The following is a 19,218-nucleotide window of genomic DNA, read 5'->3' as shown; positions in this document are numbered from 1 at the left end:
TCAACAAGTCTTAAAGCCTCCTAAGAGACCGTCAAAAATTGCCAAGGCTGACTATATTTCAAGTCATCCCAGCGGGGTATTGGGTAAAGTTTTCAACCAGCAAAGATCACGTCTCGGATAAACCTCATAGACTACGATATTGCCTCTGCGAAAGAATGCCGGCAAAAGGAGCAGCGTCTTCCGTGCTTTTATCTGGACATGGAACGACAGGGTGGTATCAAGCTTTAAACTGCCATGTAATAAGCTTTTGGGCACTGACGGCTGCATGGTGTGTCTACGAAACAGGTGAGGTATGTGCACAAAAAGGTTTTATCATTGTTATCTCTTCACTCAAAGAACAAAAAATGCGCTGCTTTCTAATTTTGGGGGGAGAGAATTGTGGATCCTGGTAGCAAAGGGGCGGAGTTATAAAGCTCAATGTCCAAGAATATGTTTGAGTTCGGGATCGATTCCACGAGCTCCCTACGAGGTTGGGTAGGATAATGAAGAGTGCACACTGCAAACATATTCTGAGAGAGGTCCAATGCAAGCTATGCTGCCTTTTTCTCGACCCAGGCGTTCTCTCTAGGTTCTTTCCAACAAATCAGAAGCAGCACACAAATGAAACATAAGCAGATCTCCCTCTATCAAAACAGTTGTGAGTCTCCTAGCCCATAGAACCCAATGCTCCTTGCAGGTCAGTCGAAGGGTTACCTCTCTCATCAGCCAAACCATTTCCAACACAATATGGTGAACTGTATCTCCATCATGTTAATGAGATGGGGTTGAAAAGCACCAAATTACTACTTCCAACATCCAAAAGGTTGTGGCGAGGTGGCTGAGTGGTTAGGTGATGGACTGCTATTATGTTGTGTTGTGCACACGTGGGTTTGAATACCATCCTCGTCGTTTGATGTCTTTAGTGTTTTCAGAGAGCCAAGTGCGCCTGGCAAAGCCGTTCAATGTACCCTACCTGCCAAATTTAGCGACATCATCCTTAATATAGCTGCAGAAACAGAGAGAAAATGTAGTGAACACGTCAACCGCACAGGTGCCCCTCAAGGCGAGCTTTAGCTGAATGTGTCGAGAGAGCAAAGTGCGCCTGGCAAAGCCATTCAAAGAACCTTGCTGCCAACTTTAACAACATCATCCTTAAAATAGCTGCCGAAACACACCACTGCCCAGCTTCGGGAAAACAGGTCTGGTCGAGTGACGAGGTGGCCGAGTGGTTAAGGCGATGGACTGCTAATCCATTGTGCTCTGCACGCGTGGGTTCGAATCCCATCCTCGTCGTTTGATGTCTTTAGCGTTTTCAGAGAGCCAAGTGTGCCTGGCAAAGCCGTTCAATGTACCCGGCCTGCCATGTTTAGCAAAGTCATCCTTAATATAGCGGCAGAAACACACCACAGCCCAGCTTCGGGCAACACATGCAGGAGAGTGACGAGGTGGCCGAGTGGTTAAGGCGATGTACTGCTAATCCATTGTGCTCTGCACGCGTGGGTTCGAATCCCATCCTCGTCGTTTGATGTCTTTAGCGTTTTCAGAGAGCGAAGTGTGCCTGGCAAAGCCGTTCAATGTACCCTACCTGCCAAATTTAGCGACATCATCCTTAATATAGCTGCAGAAACAGAGAGAAAATGTAGTGAACACGTCAACCGCACAGGTGCCCCTCAAGGCGAGCTTTAGCTGAATGAGTCGAGAGAGCAAAGTGCGCCTGGCAAAGCCATTCAAAGAACCTTGCTTCCAACTTTAACAACATCATCCTTAAAATAGCTGCCGAAACACACCACTGCCCAGCTTCGGGAAAACAGGTCTGGTCGAGTGACGAGGTGGCCGAGTGGTTAAGGCGATGGACTGCTAATCCATTGTGCTCTGCACGCGTGGGTTCGAATCCCATCCTCGTCGTTTGATGTCTTTAGCGTTTTCAGAGAGCCAAGTGTGCCTGGCAAAGCCGTTCAATGTACCCGGCCTGCCATGTTTAGCAAAGTCATCCTTAATATAGCGGCAGAAACACACCACAGCCCAGCTTCGGGCAACACATGCAGGAGAGTGACGAGGTGGTCGAGTGGTTAAGGCGATGTACTGCTAATCCATTGTGCTCTGCACGCGTGGGTTCGAATCCCATCCTCGTCGTTTGATGTCTTTAGCGTTTTCAGAGAGCGAAGTGTGCCTGGCAAAGCCGTTCAATGTACCCGGCCTGCCATGTTTAGCAAAGTCATCCTTAATATAGCGGCAGAAACACACCACAGCCCAGCTTCGGGCAACACATGCTGGAGAGTGACGAGGTGGCCGAGTGGTTAAGGCGATGGACTGCTAATCCATTGTGCTCTGCACGCGTGGGTTCGAATCCCATCCTCGTCGTTTGATGTGTTTAGTGTTTCGAGAGAGACGAGTGCGCCTGGCAAAGCCGTTCAATGTACCCTACCTGCCAAATTTAGCGACATCATCCTTAATATAGCTGCAGAAACAGAGAGAAAATGTAGTGAACACATCAACCGCACAGGTGCCCCTCAAGGCGAGCTTTAGCTGAATGTGTCGAGAGAGCAAAGTGCGCCTGGCAAAGCCATTCAAAGAACCTTGCTGCCAACTTTAACAACATCATCCTTAAAATAGCTGCCGAAACACACCACTGCCCAGCTTCGGGAAAACAGGTTTGGTCGAGTGACGAGGTGGCCGAGTGGTTAAGGCGATGGACTGCTAATCCATTGTGCTCTGCATGCGTGGGTTCGAATCCCATCCTCGTCGTTTGATGTCTTTAGCGTTTTCAGAGAGCCAAGTGTGCCTGGCAAAGCCGTTCAATGTACCCGGCCTGCCATGTTTAGCAAAGTCATCCTTAATATAGCGGCAGAAACACACCACAGCCCAGCTTCGGGCAACACATGCAGGCGAGTGACGAGGTGGCCGAGTGGTTAAGGCGATGGACTGCTAATCCATTGTGCTCTGCACGCGTGGGTTCGAATTCCATCCTTGTCGTTTGATGTGTTTAGTGTTTCGAGAGAGACAAGTGCGCCTGGCAAAGGACCTTGCTGCCAACTTTAACGACGTCATCCTTAAAATAGTTGCAGAAACAGAGAGCCTAGCGAACAGGTCAACTGCAGGGGTGCCCCTCAAGGCAAGCTTTAGCTGAATTTCATTTTAATTGTAGCTGCAGAAAAAGCACCTGTTCATTTCTGAAAACATTGTCGAGGACAGGATCAAAACAAGAAGGCCCCTGTTGCATGGATATGACCTTTATAAAAACAAAAACACATTCTAAGGGAGGTCCAAATACTGACTACACCAACCGTCTTCAAGCTCATGTCTTCGCCGTCACAGTGAATGCAGCACTTTCAAGGAGCGAAAGCACAATTCTGTTCTTTCAACAAGTCTCAAAGCCTCCTAAGAGACCGTCAAAAATTGACGGCTGCATGGTGTGTCTACGAAACAGGTGAGGTATGTGCACAAAAAGGTTTTATCATTGTTATCTCTTCACTCAAAGAACAAAAAATGCGCTGCTTTCTAATTTTGGGGGGAGAGAATTGTGGATCCTGGTAGCAAAGGGGCGGAGTTATAAAGCTCAATGTCCAAGAATATGTTTGAGTTCGGGATCGATTCCACGAGCTCCCTACGAGGTTGGGTAGGATAATGAAGAGTGCACACTGCAAACATATTCTGAGAGAGGTCCAATGCAAGCTATGCTGCCTTTTTCTCGACCCAGGCGTTCTCTCTAGGTTCTTTCCAACAAATCAGAAGCAGCACACAAATGGAACATAAGCAGATCTCCCTCTATCAAAACAGTTGTGAGTCTCCTAACCCATAGAACCCAATGCTCCTTGCAGGTCAGTCGAAGGGTTACCTCTCTCATCAGCCAAACCATTTCCAACACAATATGGTGAACTGTATCTCCATCATGTTAATAAGATGGGGTTGAAAAGCACCAAATTACTACTTCCAACATCCAAAAGGTTGTGGCGAGGTGGCCGAGTGGTTAGGTGATGGACTGCTATTATGTTGTGTTGTGCACACGTGGGTTTGAATACCATCCTCGTCGTTTGATGTCTTTAGTGTTTTCAGAGAGCCAAGTGCGCCTGGCAAAGCCGTTCAATGTACCCTACCTGCCAAATTTAGCGACATCATCCTTAATATAGCTGCAGAAACAGAGAGAAAATGTAGTGAACACGTCAACCGCACAGGTGCCCCTCAAGGCGAGCTTTAGCTGAATGTGTCGAGAGAGCAAAGTGCGCCTGGCAAAGCCATTCAACTTTAACAACATCATCCTTAAAATAGCTGCCGAAACACACCACTGCCCAGCTTCGGGAAAACAGGTCTGGTCGAGTGACGAGGTGGCCGAGTGGTTAAGGCGATGGACTGCTAATCCATTGTGCTCTGCACGAGTGGGTTCGAATCTCATCCTCGTCGTTTGATGTCTTTAGCGTTTTCAGAGAGCCAAAAGTTCCTGGCAAAGCCGTTCAATGTACCGGCCTGCCATGTTTAACAAAGTCATCCTTAATTTAGCGGCAGAAACACACCACAGCCCAGCTTCGGGCAACATATGTAGGAGAGTGACGAGGTGACCGAGTGGTTAAGGCGATGGACTGCTGATCCATTGTGCTCTGCACGCGTGGGTTCGAATTCCATCCTCGTCGTTTGATGTGTTTAGTGTTTCGAGAGAGACAAGTGCGCCTGGCAAAGGACCTTGCTGCCAACTTTAACGACATCATCCTTAAAATAGCTGCAGAAACAGAGAGCCTAGCGAACAGGTCAACTGCAGGGGTGCCGAGGTTGGGTAGGATAATGAAGAGTGCAAGGACACTGCAAACATATTCTGAGAGAGGTCCAATGCAAGCTATGCTGCCTTTTTCTCGACCCAGGCGTTCTCTCTAGGTTCTTTCCAACAAATCAGAAGCAGCACACAAATGAAACATAAGCAGATCTCCCTCTATCAAAACAGTTGTGAGTCTCCTAACCCATAGAACCCAATGCTCCTTGCAGGTCAGTCGAAGGGTTACCTCTCTCATCAGCCAAACCATTTCCAACACAAAATGGTGAACTATATCTCCATCATGTTAATGAGAGGGGTTGAAAAGCACCAAATTACTACTTCCAACATCCAAAAAGTTGTGGCGAGGTGGCCGAGTGGTTAGGTGATGGACTGCTATTATGTTGTGTTGTGCACATGTGGGTTTGAATACCATCCTCGTCGTTTGATGTCTTTAGTGTTTTCAGAGAGCCAAGTGCGCCTGGCAAAGCCGTTCAATGTACCCTACCTGCCAAATTTAGCGACATCATCCTTAATATAGCTGCAGACACAGAGAGAAAATGTAGTGAACACGTCAACCGCACAGGTGCCCCTCAAGGCGAGCTTTAGCTGAATGTGTTGAGAGAGCAAAGTGCGCCTGGCAAAGCCATTCAAAGAACCTTGCTGCCAACTTTAACAACATCATCCTTAAAATAGCTGCCGAAACACACCACTGCCCAGCTTCGGGAAAACAGGTCTGGTCGAGTGACGAGGTGGCCGAGTGGTTAAGGCGATGGACTACTAATACATTGTGCTCTGCATGCGTGGGTTCGAATCCCATCCTCGTCGTTTGATGTCTTTAGCGTTTTCAGAGAGCCAAGTGTGCCTGGCAAAGCCGTTCAATGTACCCGGCCTGCCATGTTCAGCAAAGTCATCCTTAATATAGCGGCAGAAACACACCACAGCCCAGCTTCGGGCAACAAATGCAGGCGAGTGACGAGGTGGCCGAGTGGTTAAGGCGATGGACTGCTAATCCATTGTGCTCTGCACGCGTGGGTTCGAATACCATCCTCGTCGTTTGATGTGTTTAGTGTTTCGAGAGAGACAAGTGCGCCTGGCAAAGCCGTTCAATGTACCCGGCCTGCCATGTTTAGCAAAGTCATCCTTAATATAGTGGCAGAAACACACCACAGCCCAGCTTCGGGCAACACATGCAGGCGAGTGACGAGGTGGCCGAGTGGTTAAGGCGATGGACTGCTAATCCATTGTGCTCTGCACGCGTGGGTTCGAATCCCATCCTCGTCGTTTGATGTTTTTAGCGTTTTCAGAGAGCCAAGTGTGCCTGGCAAAGCCGTTCAATGTACCCGGCCTGCCATGTTTAGCAAAGTCATCCTTAATATAGCGGCAGAAACACACCACAGCCCAGCTTCGGGCAACACATGCAGGCGAGTGACGAGGTGGCCGAGTGGTTAAGGCGATGGACTGCTAATCCATTGTGCTCTGCACGCGTGGGTTCAAATCCCAATCCTCGTCGTTTGATGTGTTTAGTGTTTCGAGAGAGACAAGTGCGCCTGGCAAAGCCGTTCAATGTACCCTACCTGCCAAATTTAGCGACATCATCCTTAATATAGCTGCAGAAACAGAGAGAAAATGTAGTGAACACGTCAACCGCACAGGTGCCCCTCAAGGCGCGCTTTAGCTGAATGTGTCGAGAGAGCAAAGTGCGCCTGGCAAAGCCATTCAAAGAACCTTGCTGCCAACTTTAACAACATCATCCTTAAAATAGCTGCCGAAACACACCACTGCCCAGCTTCGGGAAAACAGGTCTGGTCGAGTGACGAGGTGGCCGAGTGGTTAAGGCGATGGACTGCTAATCCATTGTGCTCTGCACGCGTGAGTTTGAATCCCATCCTCGTCGTTTGATGTGTTTAGTGTTTCGAGAGTGACAAGTGCGCCTGGCAAAGCTGTTCTATGTGCCCGGCCTGCCAAATTTAGCGACATCATCCTTAATATAGCAGCAGAAACGCGACACATGCGGGTGAGTGACGAGGTGGCCGAGTGGTTAAGGTGATGGACTGCTAATCCATTGTGCTCTGCACGCGTGGGTTCGAATCCCATCCTTTGGAAAGCCGTTCAATAGCCGCGTTTCCACTGCCGGGCTAGGGCTGGGCCAGAGCTAACAGCGAGCCGAGCCGATCTAGTGGCCTCGGGCCTCAAGCAGTGGGCTTGCGTTTCCACTGCCGGGCCAGTAGCCCCACAGCGCCGCCCCAGACCCCACCCCTAACACGCCTTTCTGGATCAAACGTCATAAAACCCAACCCATTTCAGTGGGTATTATGAATTAATTTATTTTTTTTTAATTAGGAAGATAGCATGTATATTAACTCACCTGCCGTAGTGGCTGCAATAGTGTCACGAGACCAGTACAGGCGATTCTCCATTTCAAGCAGCGATTTTTTGCGCGATATAACAGGCTGCGGAACGGCCGATATAACAGGCTGCGGAACGCCGCAGCCTGTTAACAAACGCCGCCTGTTAACAAATAACAAACACCGCAACCTCGAGATACAGAGTTAATTTTTTAACACCTTTAATAACTGATTGGACCCCATTTGAAACGAAATTAATTTATAGAAATAAAACGCAGCAAGTACGGAGCAGTTAAAGCCGCATTTCCATCACCCTTCAAACTGAAATTGCCAATTGAAAATAAGCAAAACGTCCATTTCACAAAAACTCCGTGTCTGCAAATAATAATAATAATAATAACCATCATCATCATTATTGTAACATTTTATTAGGCTGCATAGAAGACGCCTTTATCCAAAAAAGGAACAGAGCACAAATAAACACAATATTTTTGACGCATATCAGCGCATATCCAGTGTGTGGAGCACGCACTGATGGCTGTGAGACGCCCATGTGAACACTTGCAGTTTCATTGCATTTCTTTCAGTGGAAACAACTTAAAATACTCTTTCATTTCTGGTCATACAGAAAATAATAATACATTATTCGCAAATACATTTATTTGCGTAAACACACAATCACAAGAAAACGTTGTGCTTTAACAATTAATCAAGGGGCGCTTCATGATCTTCGTGAACTGAAGCGCAAGACCTGAAACAGCCACCGCATTCGAATTTGTTCGTTTTAAATTGGACATTTAAAGCTTTAGTAGATTAAAGATTTAAATGTCCAATTTAAAACGAACAAATTCGAATCGAAAGCCAATATCTTTCTGACTATGTAATTATGTAGCTAATTAATTTCTCTCTAAATGTGCATCCGGAGATGGAGATGTTTTTAGCCGAAAATCATTTAGAAAACAATAGTTTATTAATAAACAATTACTGCCTCGTTATTTTATTATCAGACACATTTATTATAGCCTATAAATCACCTACACTGAAAAAAATGATGTGTTGGTTTTACTTAATTTTTTCATGTAAACAGGTTCCACCAGTTGCACATAACTTTGTTTTGTTAAACAAACATAATTTGTTCATGTAACTTCAACATCATGGAAGTCATTTTAAGCCATCCAATCAAACTCTGAGCTGAGTGTTAAAGTTAATGAGACAATTAAGTGAATAACTGAGTGATGATTGAGCATTATTGAAGACACCTGATGTTAACAAGCAGAATCACTGAAGGAGAAAACCGGAATTTAAGGTCACCATTATGGAGATGAGTATTTGTTTTAGTTGGGCTCTTGACCCCCACATTATTTACTTTTGATTTTGTCTGAGCTGTAACAGCCAGATCATCAACTAGAAAATGTGATCTGTGGATGTTGGTTGTGTTTTCACATAATCATTATATCACAATGATTTGACCTGAATCGTTGAACTCATACAGATGCAAGTTTCTGAATTAAGTTTATCTTATGGATTATAGCAGTATATATAGATATAGACAGAAATCACCTCTGAACTAGGGCTGGGCGATATATCGCACAATATTGTTATGCGCATCTAATCAGTAAAGCTGGTTCCTTGATTAGCAGTAAATCACCTTCACCTGCTTTCAGATGGACGATACGAGTGTTAAATTAACCCTCAAGAGTGTTAAAGTTAATGAGATAATTAAGTGATTAATTTAGTGATGATTGAGCATTATTGAAGACACCTGATGATCACAAGCAGAATCGCTGAAGGACAAAATCACAAATTGTAAGCCACCGTTATGGAGATCAGTGTTTGCTTTAGTTGGGCTCTTGACACTTATATCAAAAATGTTATATATTTTATTTGCTGTTACATCTGAGTTAAATCTGTCAGATGAACTAAGATAAAAAATTGTAAAATGATGTTGGTTATATAATGACTTTCATCATTTAAAATTTATATCTGTGATTTATTCTGTTTGTTAATGTATAACTGAGAGTCTGCATAATTATCCAGAATGTTAAATATAATATAATGCATTTCTCAGAAGTGTTGTTTTTTTTTTAATCTTTCTTTAAGGCACACACAGACTTTAAGATTCAGTCAATGCTTCTCAACAACGGTCACGAGCAGAATATTCAAGTAGGAAAAGTAAATTACATAGACAATTCAGGTCATAATTTATTCATACCGCAATGCATGATGGGAGACATTACTGAGTTGTGATTGGTGGCAACATGTCACCATGGTTGAGATAGACAGGCTGATTATTGATCTCTGTGTTTCTGAATAAAGATGACAGTGATTTGATCAGAATATGTTTTATTAAATATGTTAGGTTATAAGTAAAATACAGATATGCAGCAGAACCACATAACCGTAGTTAACAAGTTAAGCAAATCATCTGAATAAGTTTCATTTTTCAGATCATTGCATGATTATGTCACTATCAGATCACAGTTGCCTTTGTTCATTTGACTGTTATAAGTCAATATTAACAACAGGCAAACAAAATTTAAAGTGAAAGTAAAAGTGTCAAGAGCCCAACTAAAGCAAACACTGATCTCCATAACGGTGGCTTACAATTTGTGATTTTGTCCTTCACCGATTCTGCTTGTTATCATCAGGTGTCTTCAATAATGTTCAATCATCACTAAATTAATCACTTAATTATCTCATTAACTTTAACACTCTTGAGTGTTAATTTAACACTCATATTTGCATCATATCGTCCATCTGAAAGCAGGTGAAGGTGATTTACTACTAATCAAGGAACCAGCTTTACTGATTAGATGCGCATAACAATATTGTGCGATATATCGCCCAGCCCTAGTTCAGAGGTGATCTCTCTCTATATCTATATATACTGCTATAATCCATAAGATAAACTTAATTCAGAAACTTGCATCTGTATGAGTTCAACGATTCAGGTCAAATCATTGTGATATAATGATTATGTGAAAACACAACCAACATCCACAGATCACATTTTCTAGTTGATGATCTGGCTGTTACAGCTCAGACAAAATCAAAAGTAAATAATGTGGGGGTCAAGAGCCCAACTAAAACAAACACTGATCTCCATAACGGTGACTTACAATTTGTGATTTTCTCCTTCAGTGATTCTGCTTGTTAACATCAGGTGTCTTCAATAATGCTCAATCATCACTCAGTTATTCAGTTAATTGTCTCATTAACTTTAACACTCAGCTCAGAGTTTGATTGGATGGCTTAAAATGACTTCCATGATGTTGAAGTTACATGAACAAATTATGTTTGTTTAACAAAACAAAGTTATGTGCAACCGGTGGAACCTGTTTACATGAAAAAATTAAGTAAAACCAACACATCATTTTTTTCAGTGTATAATCCCCTTTCTGTAGGCTGTGGTTACGGCTCTTCTCATTCAGCACTGCAGGGAAAATATCATTTCCAGGTTCTAATTTGGCCTCAGAAAACCAGTAAAATATATATTTTTTTCATATTAATTTGTCAAATATTTTAAATGTTTAAGGGGCAAAAAATCAAACAAATATCTGAAAATTCGTGGATATGTAGCCTATATATAGCCTATATATTTTTGAGCAGCATTTGGCATAGGCCTACAGTTCAAATTAAAATGTTATGCAATTTTAAACGGTTAATCGGTTAAACATGGACACCCCTATGTGCATCTTGCTTCAGATCATAACGTTCCATAACACCGATAAACTCCGCCTTTTACCTTGAGCACACCTCTAGCCCGAGCTGGCCCCCTCTGGCCCAAGGTATTCGACGGGCCAGAAATCCTGGTCGTTGGCCTTGAGGAAGCCCCGATCAAGCCCCGGAAGTGACAGTGGAAACGCGACTGGCCCTGGCACGCACTAGCACGGCCCGGCCCGGTAGTGGAAACGCGGCTAATGTACCCGGCCTGCCAAATTTAGCGACATCATCCTTAATATAGCGGCAGAAACACACCACAGCCCAGCTTCGGGCAACACGCAGGCAAGTGACGAATCCATTGTGCTCTGCACGCGTGGGTTCGAATCCCGTCCTCGTCGTTTGATGCATTTCGAGAGAAACAAGTGCGCCTGGCAAAGCCATTCAAAGTACCTTGCTGCCAACTTTAACGACATCACCTTTAAAATAGCTGCAGAAAAAAAAACACAGCCCAGCTTCGGGCGAGCGTCGAGGTGGCCGCTAATCCATCGCTTCGAGGTGGCCGCTAAGTGCAATTCAAAATCTATCATACATACATCTCATATGGTATCACAAATTATCATTCCATGTTCAATTTAAGATATGCTCAACAAAAACAATTTCATCAGAATATTTATTTAGGTCTATTTGAAAAGACCTTAATTGGGGAGATTTTGTAAAGAATTCAATCTGCATTAGGGCTGGACACGAATTTTCGAATATTCGTTCGGTGACATATAATACTTAGCATATAACTTTGTTATAAATATTTGCCTCTTCTTGGACTACTAAAAGTGTTCCTGCAACAGGAGTATTCTCTGCTAGCTAGAGCACCGAACAGCGGAGTGTGTGTGGACAGAAGTGCATGCCTGAGCTTGTATTTTGGGTTAGCATTTGGGCAAAGCTTTGCTTTGAGCAAAGCTCAAATTTGGGCAAAGCTTTGCTTTGTATTTTGGGTTGTATTTGGGCAAAGCTTTGCTTTGACATTGTTGAAAAAGAATAACAGAAACAAAATGTATTATCCTATTTACTCATTATTATCACTCTAAATTAATCTACAGCGAAATATAGGATACATTTCATTTTTCTATTTAAATTAAAATTTTATTGATTTATATTTCTTTTTTATTTATTTAAATCTACCCTACTTTGTCAGTGAGAAAAAATATAAGACTACCTTATTAAAAATATTGCTTAAGTTAGCATACCTGTGTGTGTGTTTGTGTTTTATATCACTAGCGCAGTGTCGCTTCCCGCTCACGCTGTTCAGTAGTTTATGAAAAGTTTATTCATTCTGGCAAGTAGCGGTGGGGTCAGTTAACTTAGTATGATTGCGTATAGCTACGTCACACGTAGGCTCACTATTGGCTGATGCTGGTCATGTGGGTGATGCGTGTGACTAGGGCTGGGCGATATATCGAATGATATTGTTATGCGCATCTAATCAGTAAAGCCGGTTCCTTGATTAGCAGTAAATCACCTTCACATGCTTTCAAATGGACGATATGAGTGTTAAAGTTAATGAGATAATTAAGTGATTAATTTAGTGATGATTGAGCATTATTGAAGACACCTGATGATCACAAGCAGAATCGCTGAAGGACAAAATCACAAATTGTAAGCCACAGTTATGGAGATCAGTGTTTGCTTTAGTTGGGCTCTTGACCCTTATACGTTCACTTTAAATTTTGTGTCTGCTGTTATTGATTAATAACAGTCAAATAAGACATCTTTGATCTTATAGTGTTGGTTATGTTTTGATATAATCATGCTGTGATCTGTAAAATGAAACTTTTCAGATGATTTGGTTTAACTTGTTAGCAACATTTTAGTGATTGTACGACATATCTGTATATTTCTTATAACCTAAAATAATTAATAAATATTATTCTGATCAAATCACTTTCACGCTTATTTAGAAACACAGATATCAATAATCAGCCTGTCTATCTCAACTTTGGTGGCGATATTAATCATTGTTGCCACCCATCAATGGCTCCCATCATGCATTGCGGTTTGAATAAATTATGATCTGAATTGTCGATGTAATTTACTTTTCCTACTTGAATATTCTACTCGTCACCGTTGTTGAGAAGCATTGACTGAATCTTGAGGTCTGTGTGAAAGGACAAGGAAAGGTTTTTTCTTTTAAGCAACTTTTGAGAAAACTGTCTATTATTTTTAACATTCTGGACATTTATTCAGAATTTAAGACATACACTAAGCAACAGAATAAATTATATGTTATACATTTTATAAATAAATTTATAAATAAATTGTATTATAAATTATATATATAATGAGATAAATTTCAAATGATAAATGTCATCATATGACCAAAATCATTTTATTATTGTTTATCTTTGTTCATCTGATAGATATAACTCAGATGCAACAGCAAATAAAAATATAAAGTTAATAATATAGGTAAGGGTGAAGAGCCCAACTAAAGCAAACACTCATCTCCATAACGGTGGCTTAAAATTTTAGATTTTTTCCTTGTGATTCTGCTTTAGGTGTCTTCAATAATGCTCAATCATCACTCATTTAATCACTTAATTATTTCATTAACTTTAACACTCTTGAGTGCGGACTCATATACACTCCCAGGTGTGTTAGTTTAACACGGGAGATTTCGTCGTGACGAAGAGCCGTAGTTCACTGACCAGCTGAGCCATCGCATTAAATATCGATATCGATATGTCCTCGATATTAACGCGATATGGCTCAGCTTGTCAGTGATCTACGGCTCTTTGTAGTGAATGCCGCTCCATCTGAAAGCAGGTGAAGGTGATTTACTGCTAATCAAGGAACCGGCTTTACTGATTAGATGCGCATTCAATATCGTGCGATATATCGCACAGCCCTACGTGTGACGTACAACAACAGTAGCTTACGCTATTACTCTCATACTCTCATACTAAGAGTATGAGTAAGCTGGCCAGATATCTGTGAAAAATAATTTACGTGCCTAAAGTTGTCGACCCCCTGACCAACATTCAGCGTTTAAAAGTAAAAAGAATGTCAGAATTTATCAGTAAAACATATATATAAATAAATAAATACCTTTGAGTAGGACAGTATGGTGTCACGAACACACACAGGAAAAGACAGATCCAGTTGCAGTATGTTTAATAGGGTAATCCGTACTCCAATCCAGTCCAGGCAAAGTTCAATATCCAAAAAGGCAGTCCAAAAAACAAAACACAAACAAACTTGAAAAACAGACCTCAAAGGTGGTGACATAACAATGACTCCGTACCTGCTGCGTTGTTGTAAATACCCACCACAATGTTGTAAATACCAGTGGGGAGCTCGGGATTTTCTTTAAGCCCCGATCTGTACGAGTTGGGGGCGTGTCAGTGAAAAACATGGGGGAATCAATGGATGCAATGTCTGTAGTTGACGGTAAATTAGAATTGAATTTCAATGTACTCATTGACATTGTAAGGCTTTTTCATTTATAAAGCAAGCTCTCTGCACAAAATATGATATCATTGTAATATAAAAATTATACCTAATGATAGAGTTTATATTGGCTTCACAAAGTAATAAAAAAAAACATAAAAAGGAAAACACACCTGATGCGTATTCTTTGTTCTTTATTTTCTATTAGCAGAGTTAACAAACCTTGCTGTATTTTGCGTGTAATTCATTAAAAGAAGGTACAACGCCATTTTGCTCCGACGAAACCTCCCCAGGAGGACTTGAACGCAGCAATACTAACACAGAACAGCTGGGAACAATGATTAGGAGGAACAGCTATGCTAAATAAATAGCTTACTTCCAATCACCCATTAACAAACTACCAGCAAAACAAAACTATCAAAAACTCTTATTTACACAAAGATGTGGTTAAAACCCCAACTTATAAACAAGAGCTCTAGTCTGTAGAAGAATTAGCTTTAACTTAACTTACCTCTTCTGAAAACGGTTGACATGCTAACGGATTTTTTCAAAGACACAAAACCATTTCTATAAAGTAAATATTCAACAGAAGAGTATCAGTTACACGCAGTAGTGTAGTCTACGTGATACGCAGGTATACGCCGTATACCCACACTGTTAGACCTTACCAGGTTTATTACAGTAAAATACTGGCAACAGGCCAAATTCTGACACTATCATACCATTTTCCATTAAAACAGTAATATACCGTAGAAAACACAACTAGCCTACAGGAATATACTGTGAATTAACAGCTCTCAAAGTCAACACTCAGAGACTGTGTTCCTAATCACACCCTATACCCTCATTCACTATTCCCTACATTAGTTCACTAATATAGTCCACTTGAATGAAAAGAAGTGAGTGAATTGAGACACTGATGAACACCTGATAAGCAGAATCACTGAAGGACAGAGAAACAAGAACTGAGAAAGAGAAACACAAGATCTACAACTGACTTCTAGCAACACTGAGTGTGAAAACAGTTTACAAACCAGTTTAACATTATTTATTTCATACATGTACAAAAGTTCTTGTTGAGAATTAACAGAGATTTAATTAATAATAAAGTTTTTTGTCACCATAATGGAGATTAGTATTTGCTTTAGTAGGTCTCTTATCTCTGGACTTGTGACATTTATCTCTTTCTGACTGCTGTAACAGTGAGTTTTAAAACACATTTGTTGTAGCAAGAAAAAGTCAAGAGGAAATTGATCTGGTGTTATTGGCTTTTGTGATGATGTCATGATCATTCTGGATATGTCTGATTTTCAGATCTTTCTGGTTTATACTCTTAGAATAAATGGGTACTTAATATGAAACTTACATTAAGTTATGGTAATAAAATAAATCTGAGAATCTACAACATGAAATCAATATGTTGGTTAAATTATGTCTTCTTAATACTATTGTAATCACATAAAACATTTAAATAATATCCTGCTCAAGTCAGACACACACAGACATCAACAATTATAATATTCATCTCAACAACGGTAACATTCAAAAGTTTCATGCAGCAGTGCATGCTGGGTTCCAGGATTGTATAAAACTCCCAGCTTGCACTGCTGCATGAATAAAAAAGAAATTGCCACCATTACTGAGATGAATGTGCTAAATTTTGATATATTGGTGTTTCAACAGCGCTGTAACGCTGTTTTTGGTTTATGTATGATATGTTAAAAACAAATAGTCGTAATTAATTGCTGTGGTTTTACGGTGGTGGTAATGTAACACTTTTGGTTGAGATTCAGATTGAAACTCTGAACGAGTGAAAATGAATTATTTAGTAAATGAACAGACCATATGATGATTGCCATATTTTGACAAATCAAATCATTACTAAACTGTATGTCTGCACAAGTGTGACTTGCTTAAACACAGCGTCTAAAGAAAATCTCGTGTTACAGCGTCAGCAGACCAACTAAAGCAAACACTGATCTCTATGATGGTAACTTCAAGCCAAACATTTTTAATTAAACATCTCAACAAAATCTTCTATAGATGTATGACAGAAATAAAGCCATACATGTTAATAATAAGTGTAATAATGTGTAATGGCTGAAGTCAGTTGTAGTTCTTGTGTTTCTCTATTTTCTGTTCTTGTTGTTCCTCTTTCCTTCAGTGATTCTGCTTGTTAACAGCAGTGCTGCGTCCCAATTCGCTTACTTATACTACGTCCTAAAAGTATGTACTCTTTTTGTGAGGAAAAAGTACATACTTTTGAGTGTGTAGCAAAAGAGTAGGCAAGCTTTGGGACATACTATCACGTCATCTTTAACGGACAGCTCTGTCGCGTGCTGCGTTGCATCCTGTCACCGTACTGCCCTGTCAATCATCTTGTCACAGTTAAAATCCTCCATTCTATCTAATTTTATTTCCTACCGTTTCGGAGAGGGCGTTCATCTGCCAGTTGCGGGTCTTTCATGCTCTCCTCGTGTGTTTGCAATTTGAATATAATGATGCATTTAAAACATAATGGCTAAACGTGTCTTTACAAAAGTTCACAATGCTGCTGCAAATGCAATGTGTACAACATTGAATAAATTCATTTTCGTCAGGTTAGATACTGATAATGAATCACTCAAAGCTCTTTATCTAAACCTCTCTACACAACCGCGGGGACTCGCGCGTCCTCCGTTTCGACTACATGTCTGTAGTTTTTTTTTAACACTTTTTACTCGTGTTTGTAGTTCTAACCGAATCCTCGTCCAACGCGCAATGGTTTGTGGGCAATATCAGCCGTTAGAGTGTGCATCGATCTACACTTCGGATTCTGACCGGAAAAAGTAGACCATCCGGGTTTTTTTGAAACACTCATTTCAACATACTACGATTTGGGACGTACTAATTCTATTTTCGAATACTATTTAGGACGGATAGTATGCGAATTGGGACGCAGGGCAGGTGTTCATGCTCAACAATCACTTACATATTCCCTTAATTATCTCACTGCAACACTGCATCAATGTTAATTTTTACTCTTTGTAGTGTGGATTTTCCTGTGGGGTTGAAAGGGTTAACAGTGTAAGATAAAAATACACTCCCACAAAATGTATTTTAACAGTAATAAACTGTAAGTTATAAAACAGGTTTATACTGGCAACACTGTTGCCAGTAGTTTACTGTAAAATCTTGTTTTTTGGGTCACCATTGTGCTGAAGAGTAGAGCCTGTGCTTCAGTCCAGGAGAAGATCTACAAACATTGATGATATGCTGCATGTTGCTTTGTTTAAAAGGCACTGTCTGTGTTAGTTGCAGAATCCGGTGTAAATGTCTTTATTTACAAAAGTTAATTTTTGTTGTTTCTAATTAAATAAGTTTACAATAATACCTTGCTCACATTATTAATGCATTATAAATTTAGTTGATTCTTTTAAGCTGGTTTCTGCAAATGAAATTAGTTAACTCGAGTTTTAGTCCATTTTTACAGTAAATAACTGGCAACACTGTTGCCAGTTATTTACTGTGAAAATGCACTAAAGCTAATAAGTTTTATTTTTTTTTTAGTTAACTCGAGTTTTAGTGCATTTCTACAGTAAACAACTGGCAACAGTGTTGCCAGTATTTTACTGTAAAAAAAACCTGGTAAGGTCTAACAGTGCACTAGAAAATGTCAAGGATTTGCGTATACCCACTAGGAAATGTCAAAGATCTCCGTATGCCCACTTTAAAAAGCGTGAGGATTCGTAACAACATCGTTTTGTGAAATAAATTTCCTACGACATCAGCCCCCCTAAACGTAAGGCGACAGAATTTCGTGTTCTAATCAGATTCAGCGCGCGAGCCGCGAGCAGAGAGCACGTCAAAAACAGAGGACAGGGTGTGTGTGTGTTCGTGTTCATCTGAGCCTCATTGGTCTGTCACTGCTCGTCAATGTCAGAATATTTGAGATGACAAATCAAATCAAAGTAGGCGGGCTTTATTTCAAAGACGCTGCTGAGCGCGAATTTCGGCAGAGCGACTCGACGCTTCAGTTTACTGGCAAGTGCGAGAAAAGATGTAAGTGGCAAAACTTAACATTTCATATTTACATTTTTTAGGTCATAAATGTTAAACGAATGACCGAAAATAATCAGGCAATCCCACATAGCAAACAGATCCGGAACGGATCTGCCGCGGAGGTAAGAACCAGGTCCGGAACGGAGTCCACTTGCACAGCGCAACGGATCCGGAACAGATCCGGATTGCGGATCCAGACTAGATCCGCGGCAGACCCTATCCGGATCCGATCTGGACCCGTTCATTTTGGAATGAAAACCTATCAGATCACTCATTCAAAACTAGTAATCTGGCCAAAACTACAAAAATATTTCAAATCTATTGGTGGGCCAACATTAGATAGACTGCCCACTAAACAACATGATGTCCAAAAGATGTCTTTTCAATGTCTTTGTCACAAAAGTCGGATGCTAAAAAGACGTCCTCTGAGAATTAAAGTTTTTATGACGTGTTTTTTTGACGTGTTCTGCACGTCCGATGTAGACGTTCATCGAACCTTCGTACAAGTTTAAAAACTAGGTCAAATGTGGCCATCGTGTTTAAAACTCATGTTTATATCAATGTCATTTCCTTACATTGTTTAGATGAGGTTTAGATGTTGATATGTTTCATTTTAAGAAACCATTGTGGTGATGAGTGTTTGCTTTAGTTGGGCTCTTGGTCCCAATTCTTCCTACTTTAACTTCTCTTTGGTTGTTGTAACTGTGTGTTTGTATAACACTATTGTTGTTGCATAGAAAGCCAAGAAAAAGTAAAATCGGCTGTCATCAGCTTGTTGATGATGACAAAAACACAAAGTGATCTTTTAATGATGTGTGTAGACTTCTGTCCTTATATCTGCTGTTTATAACCAACTATTTTGTGGAACTGCGTTATTTGGACCAGCACCATTACAATTGTTGCTTATTTGAAGGTCAATAAAAATCATGTGTACTCAATGTTTTGAGCAAATATGTCACGTAGTCACACACAGACATCACGATTTTGCATATGATTCTCAACAAC

General features: G+C 40.9%; 6 non-coding genes across 6 annotated transcripts; 5 read left to right on the top strand and 1 right to left on the bottom strand.

The window, feature by feature from the left end:
* Positions 1-16: 16 nt before the first annotated feature.
* On the bottom strand, positions 17-157 carry LOC148980471 (U4 spliceosomal RNA). The gene has a single exon (XR_016168759.1). It is a non-coding gene; the product is annotated as a U4 spliceosomal RNA (small nuclear RNA).
* Positions 158-1,190: 1,033 nt separating this feature from the next.
* Positions 1,191-1,272, top strand: trnas-gcu (transfer RNA serine (anticodon GCU)). The gene has a single exon. It is a non-coding gene; the product is annotated as a tRNA-Ser (tRNA).
* Positions 1,273-1,802: 530 nt separating this feature from the next.
* On the top strand, positions 1,803-1,884 carry trnas-gcu (transfer RNA serine (anticodon GCU)). Its single transcript has one exon. It is a non-coding gene; the product is annotated as a tRNA-Ser (tRNA).
* A 374-nt stretch (positions 1,885-2,258) lies between these two features.
* trnas-gcu (transfer RNA serine (anticodon GCU)) lies at positions 2,259-2,340 on the top strand. The gene has a single exon. It is a non-coding gene; the product is annotated as a tRNA-Ser (tRNA).
* A 3,123-nt stretch (positions 2,341-5,463) lies between these two features.
* On the top strand, positions 5,464-5,545 carry trnas-acu (transfer RNA serine (anticodon ACU)). Its single transcript has one exon. It is a non-coding gene; the product is annotated as a tRNA-Ser (tRNA).
* Positions 5,546-5,919: 374 nt separating this feature from the next.
* On the top strand, positions 5,920-6,001 carry trnas-gcu (transfer RNA serine (anticodon GCU)). Its single transcript has one exon. It is a non-coding gene; the product is annotated as a tRNA-Ser (tRNA).
* Positions 6,002-19,218: the final 13,217 nt, after the last annotated feature.

The sequence above is a fragment of the Pimephales promelas genome, chromosome 5 (genome assembly GCF_988280905.1).
Source record: "Pimephales promelas chromosome 5, fPimPro1.hap1.1, whole genome shotgun sequence".
NCBI lineage: Eukaryota > Metazoa > Chordata > Actinopteri > Cypriniformes > Leuciscidae > Pimephales > Pimephales promelas.
The sequence above is the reverse complement of the archived record's forward strand: the minus strand, read 5'-3'. Positions and strand labels throughout refer to the sequence as shown.